Here is a 13268-nt window from a genome sequence, read left to right as displayed (position 1 = left end):
CGCAAAGGTAAAAGCATATTTTTGTTTTCGAACGTATGCATGTCGAATGCGTGGCAGTAACTTCGACATAGAATGCGTATGCGTTGAAAACATATATTTCGAAATATTCATCGTGTTATTTGCAACGCGAGCGCGCTCGTCGGATCATTGTGCCGTTGCATCGAATCATTAATCAATATCTAGCATGGTTACGTATTTTTCTTTTTTTTATTTTTTGTTTTTCCCCCCCGTTTTATTATTTGATACAACCGAACCGCACAAGGATCATTGGCAAATGTGATGAAATAACGAACAATCGTCTCTCGTTTAATTATTTTGAAAATTCCATCCAGATATATTCTAATTCAAGGTTTGGCGGATTTGGTCGCGGTGTTGGATACAATTAATGACCCACGGTCATTAATCGATAATAAATATTTACGACAGCGCGTGCTTTTTGTGCGACGGAGGGATAAAAATCGCGCTGTACGCACCGCGTTTCGAAATATCGCGACGCCGCGCGCCGGACCTAGCCGGCGAATAAATTCGGAAGAGGTAAAAGCATATTTTAGTCGGTGTCGAATGTCGCTTGTTACAATTTCGATTCGGTCGAGAGTCCCTCGTCCAAGCGACGGGGGTTAAAAGGGGGAGGGAATGAGAAGTGTGCGGGAGGATTCGCGCGAGCGATGGGAATCCAATGTTTACCGGCGGAGAAATTAAACTGAAGCTTGTGTCAATACCGTTCTCGGCTTTCGTCACAGTTTTCCTCTCCCCCCGCCGTGTCCCTGTACATCTGTGTTTTTACCTTTTTAAATCCCCCCGTGGATTCGGAGAGCTCTACCCCCGCCCGCCCTCCAAAGTACCACCGTCAGTTGCACCATTATTCGTAATCGGACAACCGGCTAGCAACCGTGCGCGATAATCCCGGTATAAATTATATCAACTACCGGGAACATTCTTATGATTTATCAGCGAAAGCCGATTCAGTTTGTCAACGATACTGCGGCACGTGGTCGCGCCGCGCGCCATTATATTAGTCGGCAAACAACATTTTTGTGAGGTTTCGCATCGCGATAGGGACAAAAATGCAAAAAGAAAAAAAAATAAAAATAAAAAGTGTATTAATATTATGCGGCAGTATTTTATTGCATTAAAAGTTTTATGGCGTCGCTGCGTCGTCAGCAAACGAAATATTTTTACTTGAATAAACGAACGCTGTTGTTGCGAGCGGATTAACGCATGGCTTAATGCCGCTCCTGCATAAAGATAACTTTTCAAATGCAATTTAATATAATTTTCATACAAGTCTGATACCGTTTAATAGCTTGGATTACGTGCACGTCACTTAACATGTAATGCACAAAATGCGATATACGGAATAATTTTTACGGTGAGACCGCATCGGGACGACGAGTCGTCTTAAAGATAGTTCGCTTCTGTCGCGTTCGGCTTTATTGCGAAAGTGCAGAAAATCCCTGCATATTTTTTAGTTTTTTTTTCTCCCCCTGTTATTTCCCGTGCATTTTCGTCGGACCTTTTCAGATTATCGGTGACCCGCGAGCAGATCTCTTTGTGGCTGTTGCAGGGTCAGGGCACAATGGCGCTACAATACTATCGCATCGAGCTGTAAAACCATAGCTTTGCAAGTCGTAAAGCGATGCGAAACGCAGGCACGCGTTTTGAATAACTGCGTTGCACAGACGTATTCGATGAACTCGGTCCTTTGCTAACGGTTAAAGACCGTAGATAATTAACGGATAGCTCGCAACGTTCGAGCACAGAGAGTTTTCCGTTTTGTTGAGTAGAGAAAAAAAAATTTTTGATTTAATTTTTATGGGCAGAGCGACTTTGAAGCCGACGGCATTGAAGACGACGATCTTCTTCCGCCGCACACGTCGCGGGGTATACCAGAAAAGCAAATTACGAAGACGCAGTTTGTTATACTTTTCGAGTTTTTAAACAATTTCTTGGAGTTAATTTTATGGTTTCACGGAGATTAAAGTGCAATATCAAACTTAAGCTTACCGAAAATAGTAGTCAAAAGTAAATTATTATTTTAAAGAAAAGTTTATTCGAGAGCTGAAGAAGAAGAAAAAAAGAAATTAAATCAACCCTTTCCGTATCGCGCGATATTTCTACAAATTAATTCGTGAAAAAGTTTCTGTCGTCAGTACTCAAATCTTAAATTGCTATTATGTCAAATATGCAATTTCAATCGTCAACGGGGTATTGCGCCGCTGTTCAAAAGTGCCGTTCAATTTCCATGGATGTCTTTTGCATTCTTAAAATAATTTTCAATCGACGTCCACTCGAAATTTTTCAGAGCACGATCGATCTCGAAAAGATCAAAAGACCGCGGGAGCGAGGGGGAGAGGGACGAGAAGGGGGGCCGAGCGAGCGGGCATGCACAAGAACATGGCGGCGGAATAATTAAAAGTAATTAAAACTGTGTCGGTGGCGCTTTGCGGTAATCCAGCCCCGACAAATTCCATTTTGGGAGCCGGGCGTTGTTTGCTGCCGAGCGTCCGACCGGAGCAAAACGCGCCACTCCGCTTTCCGGTGCTTTCCGGCTGTTCGTGTATGCCGCGCGCGCGCATGCACTGAAATTATTCGTCCTCGCGTGGAGAGCCATCGGCGCTATTCGGCCGGAAACAGTCGATACAATTTAGATATTCAAGTCGAGCGCCGGGGTCTCATTGTTGCGCGCGATCGGGGAACGGAAAACCCGGAACGCTTCCGCGCACGGTCGGACGCACGCGGAAATTTCGTTTGAGCGTTAAATGCGGCTGTTAAATGTTGCGTAAGTTGCGACAGGGAAATGTGCGACGCGGTCGCGAAATTCGGCGGTTTACGATTATCCCCGGTGTAATTAAGTTCCAAGATAGAGGGTCTGGTCTGCTCGAGATTCTCCAAGCGGAGACCGAGAAAGTAGCCGAGCTGATTAGCGTAATTTTTACTTCGTATTGTACGTTAAATTTTATCGAGACCGTTTAATTTCCATCTTTCTAATATTTAATTTGCTTTTTTTTCGTATGCGCTTTTTTACCTCGCGTGATTTATTTGTAACGTAGATGCCTGTAGTTCTCTCTCCTTCTGGAGAAGTAATTCTGTTCCGCGTGACTTCTTCTCGCGCCAAGGGTTGGCACGTTCGTCGCGATACGAGCGTACGAGAAATCGATCCACGTCGATCGCGAAGAGGATCGCGCAATTTTCGCTTGCATCCGTGACGCTGCGCTGCTCGGGAAAATCGAGAGACGCGGACAGGCGCGCTGAGTACGAAGTGGAGTAGCGCGGCGCGGAGTGCATGCGTGCGGGTTTTCGGTGTTAGGTAGAGGTAGACATAGGCAGGCTACGCACACGCATGTATGCACGCCGTGCGAAAGCGCGTAGAGCGAGCGTGTGCCGTGCGCGGATAGGAGAGCAACGGCGGAATATAGCCTCGCGAATGGGTCGATAACGCGCAACTCTCTCGCTCATCGTAGAGTCGGCGATGCCACGCTGCCGCGGCCCTCCGTAAGCCGAGTTTTCCTCTCATTCCGTTGTAAGCTCGCACTCTGGCACATCCACCCGCCGCCGCCGCCGTCGTCGTCGTCGTCGTCGCCGTCGTCGTCGCCGTCGCCGTCGCCGCCGTCGTCCTCGCTACTTACAGCGAACGACCGATCGACCGATTGCCCGACCAAAACCGACCGACTACCCCGAGAAACCACCACCGCTGCCACCGACGCCGACGCCGCCACCGCCGTCCCCACCGTCGTCACCTTCGTTCACCATCCGCGCGAGCAGCACTATCAGTAGCAACAGCAGGAATCAGGAGCAGTATCAGCGGCAGCGGCGGTTGTCACTTCGCGATCGCCGCCACGTTGCGCGACGAGGTCGACCGACAACACATCCGTGGCGTATCGCGATAACGAAGGTACTCGCTAGATCGAGAACAAAAGGACGAAGCGACGCAAGGTGGCAAATTATCGCGGACTTCTGCTTCCCGTGCGTTTCTGTGCCGGCGGACGAGAGACGTTCATCAACGTGACTCCCGAGCAATCTCTCTCGCGATACATCGCCAAAGTGACGAGGAATGTAATACGCGAATTCCGTCCCCGAGACCGAACCTTCTCCGCTTCGTGCTCCGGTCTTCGCGCCTCGCTCGAGTCGTCGTTAACAGGTTGTCGTCGCAGCTTTAGCACGAAGATTTCATCTTCGCACGAGTGAAGTCTGAAAAATTCGTCCCTCGCTATTCTTTAATATCGCCCTATCTTAACACGGGAGTTTATTCTGCGCTCAAGCCGAAGCTTCGGCCGAAGCTTAAACGGTGAACAAAGATACACGCTCGCGAATCGCTCGTCGACGGGGTATCGAGTGAGAATGAACTTATTTCGCGAGTGCGATGCCTCGTTCGCGGCGATTATTAGCGATTGCGCGGCGCTTAGCCAGGTGATCGTGGCACGGAGGCGATAAAAATCAATCGCAAGCGATCGGTGAATTTTCACCAGAGTTGAATATCGTTTCGATTCCCGTCTCGAGGGCGAGGCAAGTTGATTAAATTGTGGCGGTCAGAGGGAGATTCGGAAGATGCTTCTCACCGAGTTAGCTTCTCAAGATCCGGTACTACAGCCGGGCGAGGCGCTTCGCTTCACCGTCGTGCGATCCGCCAGTTTATGATTAAGATCTGAGATAAGATGCGGTCGATGGTTCTCTCGGTAGAAGAGCTCCAGTGATTTCGGCGGAATGATCGACCCACGCGTGGGAACCGTTCGGGTTGAATAGTCAATCGGTCGGATCTTCTCGACCTCGGAGTGGCTCGTCAACGCGAAATCCGGCTCGAAGCGGCGCGGTGGAGTTTGCCATTTGCGAATAAGAAAAGAAAGAAAAAAAAAAGAAAAGAAAAAATACGCCGGTTTCCAGTCAATTCGCGCGGTTTCAAATATCGTTATCGTGTCGCGAGTGCATCGTCGGTCAAATGTTGTCAGTTGGCTGAAGCGATTCGCCTGAAATGCGACAGCTTTCGCGATCAACCAGGTATCTTGACGGCGTCGGGCCGAAGTATAAAGCGGAAGTTCCTCGTCTGGCGTACTTGGCGATTACTCGCAGGTGACGCGCTGTCGTCGCGAGCCTTTTACTTTTTCCGCAGATGAATGAATTTACCGTTCGTCGTAAGTGAATTACGGTTTAGTGAATTTGTATACACGTCTACCGGCGAGCCATTGGATATTCGTCTTGAATACGTATCTTTTCCGGCCCGCGGGGATCTCGACAGTTTTTGGTAAAATCGGCCGTGTCACATTTCCGTTCAATTCTCAGTTTTGCGAACCCCCTCCAGTGTATGCCAGTGTCGTGCGTTATCTCGCGGTCGAAACATTTCGAGGTAGTCCGGATTGCGAAAAATGAAAATTCCGCTTTCAATCGTCAAGTAGATCGAACACGGAAGTACGATCCTCGGTAGAGATTACGTGTTCTCGTGTTCGCTATCGAATGACGATCGCGCGTGGTGGTGGTGCTTTCGCCGACGACAGCGAGAATTGTCTACGAATACGGTGATCGTGTAATCGTTATCGTCGTTTGTGACGGATTGAATTACCAAGGCACGAAACATTAGTGCCCCACGAGAAAATGAAGAGATTCTCTTCGTTCTTCACCTTAAGGTAGGATTCTATTTTAGGGAGAACGCGTCCTTGGCGCGTTTCGATCGAATGTGAAAATTTGCGCCTCCTAGTCATATACAGTAATTTAAGCTCCGAACTGTGTTTTTAATTTTAGATTTTTCGCAGTAATTCCTTTATATTTTACACATTAATTTTAATGATTCGTGCAATTAGCAAACGGGCGAGCGGAGGACTCACTGTCGGTACGTTTGCGAATATACCGCACGTGTGGGTAAGTCGTGTCTTAGACAAATAAGGGCGGTGATAAAGCGAGGAAAATTCACCCGATCGCAATATGAAACACCCAATTTACACTCTTCCTACGCTTCTGACAAGATCGCGGGAGGTTGAAAGATCAAAGAGTCACGCGAAGGGAAAAAACAATGCTAAGGGTAAAAAGGAAGCGAGCGCTGGCGGGAGAAAAAATATTTGCTTTCGAACGAGGTTTTTCTCACTCCTGTCGAGTGTACGCGATATAATATTATAATTATGACGTGGTAACGCGCCGGATTGTTTTCCGTGGACGTTGGGGGAGGGGTGAACCGGCCCCAAGATAGGGAAAACAGTCTTAACAAGTTTTGCTTTCAACGTTCTTCTAATCTTTCGGAAAAGATCCTCTTCTTTCCCGTGACTCGCTATTGAAGGGGGTAAACATCGACGTTCGCGATAGTATCGCTCCGCGCTTTCGTTGGTTTTACTAGCTCCGGTAATATTTCGTTTGAAAGCGATCGGCGAGGCGTGCCGTGTAAGTAGATGCTGAGAAAACAACGAGAATAACTACGGTGGTAGGTAACTTTGAAATCGGAGGCGTGCGGCGCCGAGCGAAAACTGATGCTCCGCTTATTTTCAACGGTCTCGATCGAAGGAAAATCCCGTAAACGACTGGAAGACCAGTAAATTGTTCCCTCGGGTGCCTCGATCTATCGCCTATACGTGCTCTTTTTATTTTCGCATAATGCGATCACAGATTTACTTTAGCATTTACTTTTATTTGTTCTGGAAAATAAATTACGTCGACTAAGTTATTTTAAATTATGCGTTACGTGATTAATCAGAACCTTAAGCCGGCTATTGTCACAGATATACGAAACTATTTCTCCTTTTTTACATTTTATCTTTTTGGATCGAAAACGATTTTTTTTTAACAGCTCTCTCGGTTTAATATTGCAAAAACGATGCAGTGTATCTTGCTATTTTATCAATAGAGCGCCGTTCGTGTCTTTGGACTCAGCGTATCGCATTATAAAGCGTTCGTTAGTCACTCGCGAGAATATCCGAGAAAAATCCCTCGTCTTCGCAATAGTGGCATATCGGCAATCCACTCGCGTTTCTCGTCGCGTCTTCCTTGCGAATTGCGCGAAACGAAAGTTCGACACTCGGCGGGAATATATTGAAATATTGGGCTTCGATTTCGCGTTTGCCGCGAGAAACGAAGGGGGCCTTCGTAATAACGTCACGTACACAACCCCCGACCGCTCCCCGTCCCCTCCCCTCGATGGATCAAAGGAAGAGAGCTCCTAGCTCGGAGCAATTCGTGCTTTTAATTTAGCTCACGAACCAGTCGGCCCGCCGCCGCCGGCTACTACAACGAACGTGTCCGGGTTATCCTTATTCAGAAATTATCCGAAACTGTCGCTAAATTTCCTCTCACCGCGAGCACTCTTCCCTGTTCTCTCCCTTCCCCCCCCCCCTTTGCGCCGCGCTCTCTGTTCGCGGCTTTTGTGTCCGCGGCGGTAGCCCTGAATTTCCCATCCGTCCCGACTAATGTATATCGTTACTCCCGCGACGTGGGTAATTTTAGATCTCCGTCCCTCGTCTCTCATTTCTCTTTCGCTGCGTTTCCCCGATACATTTTCCGTCCTCGATGCTTTCCACGTGAATCGCTTTTAAATTCACTCCCCAAAGTTTCCCCGCCGAGTAACTTTCGCGACTCCGCGACTCGCAATAATAACTTAGCGGAAGGCAATCCGTTATGGCGCGCTTCTGAAATGGATACTCGCGTTTTTTTTTTTTTTTAATGTATATATACGTATACATCGTAATAGATATCGGCGGTCTCTTGGCGGTAAAATAATTGGCGTGACGTGCCATTTTAGGCATCATTTTTGATGTATCCATAACGAATGTTGCGTTCCGCACATAAATTTTACGCCAGGCCTGCGACGGACGTTTATGGTTTATGAAACGCAATTTGTTTCGAGGGTAAAGGTTTACAAAATCGAGTGTCGCCGGCATTGGCGTGTTCAACGAGATATGACACGAACATCTGTAATTCTTTTAATAAACGCAAAATAAACCCGCGCGCGACACACGCGATTAAGTAGCGATCCGTACGAGCTGGGGAGGTTTGCAAGTACTCGCGCGCAAGTTAGCGCACGTTTTGCTTATTTCATTCGCGCGGCGGAGCTGCTAATGCAATATTTTCTCACTCTCCTTTTATCGAAATTACCAACGCTCGCCCCGGCGCGCACGAACGTGACACGAAGCGCGGAAAAACGTCACTCGGGACGTAGTAAAAACTTGCGCGGGGCAAATTCCACGAGCGAAAATACAACGCGTCGAAATGCGTTAACACGTCAAAAGCGAGAATCGTGAAACTATTTTCAGACCTTATCGCGCCCGTGCCTCGTTCCGCTCTTTTGTTCCGTGTCACGCACTTAAAATATTGCCGATTAAAAGGAGCGGCGACGTTCGAGGCGGCGTGCCGTTTCAAGATTTTAATTTCAAAAGATAGTTTCTGCTCGCGGAAGATGTAATTCTAATTATTAAAGTGAAGAAAAATTACTTAATCCTCGAGGCTTCGCCTTAGAACGGACAGGAAGCGCCGTCATTAACCGAAATGAGCGGTTCTTCTACGTCCTTTGCCTTCAACGCTTCTTTTTTATTTTTTTTTTGTTTTTCTCTCTTTTTTTTTTGCGCTCATATTTTCTCTTTCAGAAAAGTTCCGCCCATCCTTTGACCTCGGCTATCATTACTGAAGAGTTAGTGGGAAAAAGGCGGTCACCCAAATAGATTACACCGAGTTCTCGTAATCAAGTTGAGAAGATCGATATTAATGCGTCGCGTGAGATACACGTATCATTATATCTCCTAACAAAAAAAAAAAAAAAAAAGAAATGTATATCGCGAATCGAATAAAAACGGCGGACACTTTGCGTTTGAATGCTCATAAAAACTCGACAGCAGGGTGCTAAAGTGTATAATATTTTAAGACGCGGCTTACGGCGGAACAGAAACACTCTGAACAAATGGATAGAGAGCAGGGAAAGAAGAGAGAAGGAGTAAGAGCGAGAGAGAGAAATTGAACGTATTACTGCACAGTCTGCTCCTAATGACGTAACCTGTTGACGAGATTATAATCAGGCGGCGGACATTAAAGCTAGAGTCGGGGCGCGAGTATCTAACTTCAGCTTCTCTAAAGACCTAGGATGTTACACACGGGTTATGTATTATGGACGCGTACGTAGGTACGTATGCCTGTATGCGGTACGCGCAAATTATATTCATACGTTTATAATGTCATCGTCGGCGTGCGTCGACGGGGGGGTGGGTCTTTTGCGGACGAGAGCCGGCTCTCTCTCCCAGCTTTTCGCTATCAGCGTAAGCGCACTCACCTTTGATCCGGAGCTAGCCATAAACATCCTTTTATCGGCCCTTCGTTAGGGGAAATCAACTAAAAATGCAGAACGACGCGCTATTCAACGACACAAAGGACGTGTAAAAGCCTCTCGAATGGCGGTGAGGCGCCCGCTTGTTGCATCTCTCTCGTGTTTCTATTAAAGAAAAAGGGAAAACCTCGAGTGGGCGATACTCGTGAAATAAGATCCCCCCCCTCCCTCCTGAATCTGTTAAAGCAATCGACGTCTTTCATTTTTATTACGCGATATATATCTATATAATTTTGCGAGTTTTTATTTTTTTTAAGGATGTCAAATAACCTCCGACCTATTTTAGGAAAGATCAATCTTCCAGCACGCAGAACTAATAAGTTGCGTGCGGCTGTCGTAAAATCCGCCATCGAATACTTCCGTATCGTTGTACAAGGTCTTCGAATACTCCGAAACGACCTTTGCCTCTATCTCCCGCCTGAGTAAGCCCTCGGGAATCTGATTCGCGACTTTACGATTTCGTGTTGCAAGCACGCGGTGCGCGAGTCAGTAAAAGCTGCGGCGGAAGAGAGACCGACGAGGGAGAGAGAAAGATCGCGAGGCAGAGATGGAGGGAGGGGGAGAGGAAAGAAGAAGTTGTAAACCCGCACTTAAGCCGAGCGATAAAAACTTTCGAGGGCGGCATGGCCGCGGACGTATTTCCGGCTCACGGCCGGGATGACTCCGCGCCGAGGTAGCTGTAGAGAAAAACGACAACGGGACCTTCGAGAAGAGATAATGAGAAAGTCGAAACGCGCGCAAGATGGACTTTCCTGTTCAGCTTAGAACGAATCTCTTGTAGGGATTTATCGGTTATTAAAGCATGTTTTAAATATATATATATATATATTTCTTTTTTTTCTTTCTTTCCTTCCTTCTTCTTTTTTTCAATTCTATACTAAAGAAAAGATTTAAAAAATAATTTTAAATAAAAAGAAAATTGTTGCACCGATTTTTAACATAGATAAATATAGATTAACATAAAATAAAAACAGCTAATGGGAACAACGAGTTACTTTTAATGTCGCCGGCGTCACTTGAGAGTCGTTGCAGAATTTCGAGTGGGCGGCGGAGCTTTTGTAAAAATGCGAATTAATTTTGCACTGTAACGAGAAGAAGCATACGAACGATGAACGTTATCTCACGGTCCGAGCGAATGAATTTAGATTACCTTTTGCACTAGCACGAGTGGAAGCAGATTTTTATGAAGCAGATAATACGCTCCGCGATCTACATTCTATGCCGAGCGGAATAGGCCGTAAATTCGCGTTTAAGCCCCCCGCCTTGTTTCCAGCATCCGCTAAAAAATTACCACGGTGTACTATCTAAGAAGAAAAATGATGCAATCCGCGTATTTATTCTGCGCAAGAATCACGCTGAGGTATTACGGCTGATAAAATATTGCGGGCGAAGACGCTATCTGTTTCTATTATGCATAATATACATAGATGTACAGTATTAATAGTAATCGCTTAAACTTGTAACGTAACTTGAAAAATATCGCGCGAATGAAATGTATCGTAAGACGTCACATTTATATACATAATGCAACATTAGAGAAGATTAACTAGCGCGTAATAATTAGGAATGTGCTGTTGTGACGGTTCTTTCCTTCGCTATTTTTTTTTTTTTTTTTTTTCCTTTTTTTATAAAGTATGCCTACTGCATTAGTAAAGCGCACGCGAAAATATGCTGCTGCGTGTACGCGTACAACGTATATACGGAAACGAAAATACAAAGAGGCGGGTACGAGTGCACCGAATTTCAGAGTTCGCAGTTTATCTTGGCGCATTTGCAGTGGCACGAGGTAAAACACAAACGTCGGCTGTACGGCGGGGAAAGAGGCGAGAGGGCGGTAATCGGAAGAGTGGTTTCGCTCCCGTTGTTTCAGAGGGTTCAGAGAGGAGAACAGGGGGATGGGGGCGAAATGGAAAAAGGGTTTGCTGGCGGGCTATAGCGCTTGTCGGGAAAAGCTCGTTAAAGAGATACTGCGGCCGAAGTTAATGAACAAAGATCGGCGTAGCATCTTGTCATTATCCGATTGAAGGTCTACAACGAGCGGATGTTTAATATAGCAATCATTCGTAATTGTGAATTTACGTGGTCGACAGTTTTTAGGTAGAAATTACCTCGTGTCTTCATTGACATATTGGCGTTGGCTAAGATCGCTATTTCGATAGAGACACAAGAGATGAATAAAAATAAAGAATTTTTAATTTCTGATAAAAAACATCCGGAGACTTTAAATGTTTTTTTTTTGTTCTTTTTTTTCTTTTTTTTTTTTTGTTCTTTTTGTATTTTTCTTATTCTCATGCAAATGTCTATCTTGAAAAATTATTTCTATTGTAGTTTTTCGAGTCTACGCTGACACATTTGACTTTCGTCGTCCCTTTTTATTCGCCTACAGCGCGCTGGCCACTCGAATTTTCGTACCGCCATCCCGACACGTTCAGATTTATATTTTCTGTCCGTTATCGGGCTTTCCCTTTTGTGCGTCGCCCCTCTACGTCCAGTCTTTCATTCCGTTTTCAAAGCACCGCCACCCGCCACCCCGTCCGCCCTCCCCCGAAGCGAATAAAAGCGCCCTTCTTATATAAATAACGTCGCGGAGTACCACGACAATAACGATTTAACCGCTGTCAGAAGTAGCGTTTTTTTTTTTATCGCGAGCGCAGCTGCTCGAAATTCTTTGTGAAAAATCCGGAGTAGCGATTCCTGATGCTACGATCACTCCCTTCGTGTCAAAATGATCCAGATTCTCGCCCCCTTTTCTCCCGAGCTAACTGCTATCTTTCTCTCTCATGCCTCCCAATATTCCCCAGTGGCCTCTTATCTCCTGGCGCGACTCCAAGTTGCCGTTATCAGGCCTTTCTGACGCCAATTACACGATTTTTCAAATCGACGAGTTGCCCGCGCGTGAAACGCGGAGAAGAATATATTCCGCAAGTCACCGCGAAATCGACGGCGCGTTATTGACATCTCGTTAATTATCAATTTTATTACTCGATTCATTCTTTTTTTGTTTTGCGCTCGATAAATAATCAAGAGAGCAGATATTCATATTATTAAAATAAAACCGAATTGAATAGCTCTCAAATAAATAAGATGGGAATGCCCATTAAAATGTCAAGTTTAGCATAAAATATTAAAAAATTTATATCAAAGGTTTAATTTTGTAACAACGTTTGTTGCGAGGAAAAGTAAAGAAGAATTCGTCTCTTAGAGAGTTCTTTCGAAGTTCTAAGGTGCGACGACTAATTAATGTTATCCACGTGCGTTTTGCGTCTGTTTACCGTGTCTAGGAGGCTTTGAGTGAGAGGCTGCTTTTCAAGCCGGCCAGAATGAGACGATAAAGACGCTTTCGTTTCTATCTCTCTTTCTTTCTTTCTCGTCCAGGCAGATGTTCCAAGCCGAATATATCTCGGCCATCTAATTAGTTTCGAGCTAACGAGGGTGAGAGTTCCTACTTCTCTTAGTGGGACAATATAATGAGACCCTGCATTTAACTTTATGCATTTATAATATATGCGCATATAAAAACGATACGCGCATTCGAATGTGCGTTTTAGAGACTGCGTCTCGCGTAGTTCGAAAAATATCTTCATTAACATGCAACAACAACGAGCGAAATAATATTACGCGTTTTACGCATATTACACATTAGACGATGTTCCTGTTTACCGATGGCAAAACGTTTGATTATTCTGCATCCTCTTTCTATTATTTCACCGCTTTGCTACGAAATGCAATATTGTCTGAAATAATATCTATTCACGTTTGTATGCATAATAGACATAAAGGCGTATACGTTCCCGTCATTTAATTAGGTTTGCACTAGCGTAACGATGGAAACTGTACATGCCGCGCATTGTAATTAACAAAGTGAATTTTGCATGTACAATCACGGTGCTTGTGTTGCCCGCGACACCCCTCTTTTTCACGGTCCATTTTATATTTATTTATACAAATGTAGTTTTAAGTATATTCTTATATCTATGCACACGTA

The 13268-nt window shown here is 45.5% G+C and overlaps 1 protein-coding gene across 6 annotated transcripts in view; it reads left to right on the top strand.

Moving 5' to 3' along the window:
- LOC139113942 (zinc finger protein 541) overlaps positions 1–13268 on the top strand; it is a 344562-nt gene that overhangs the window by 88626 nt on the left and 242668 nt on the right. The window contains exon 1 of one of the 6 annotated variants that reach the window (XM_070675409.1): positions 3773–5615. The exons of the other annotated variants lie outside the window; for them this stretch is intronic. The gene's annotated coding sequence lies outside the window, so the exon portion shown is untranslated. Of the gene's footprint in view, positions 1–3772; positions 5616–13268 lie in introns of those variants that run through there. 6 annotated transcript variants of the gene reach the window in all.

This window comes from Cardiocondyla obscurior, linkage group LG03 (assembly GCF_019399895.1).
Source record: "Cardiocondyla obscurior isolate alpha-2009 linkage group LG03, Cobs3.1, whole genome shotgun sequence".
NCBI classification, from domain to species: Eukaryota; Metazoa; Arthropoda; class Insecta; order Hymenoptera; family Formicidae; genus Cardiocondyla; species Cardiocondyla obscurior.
Note: the sequence above shows the minus strand (reverse complement) of the source record. Positions and strands in the feature narration are given on the sequence as shown.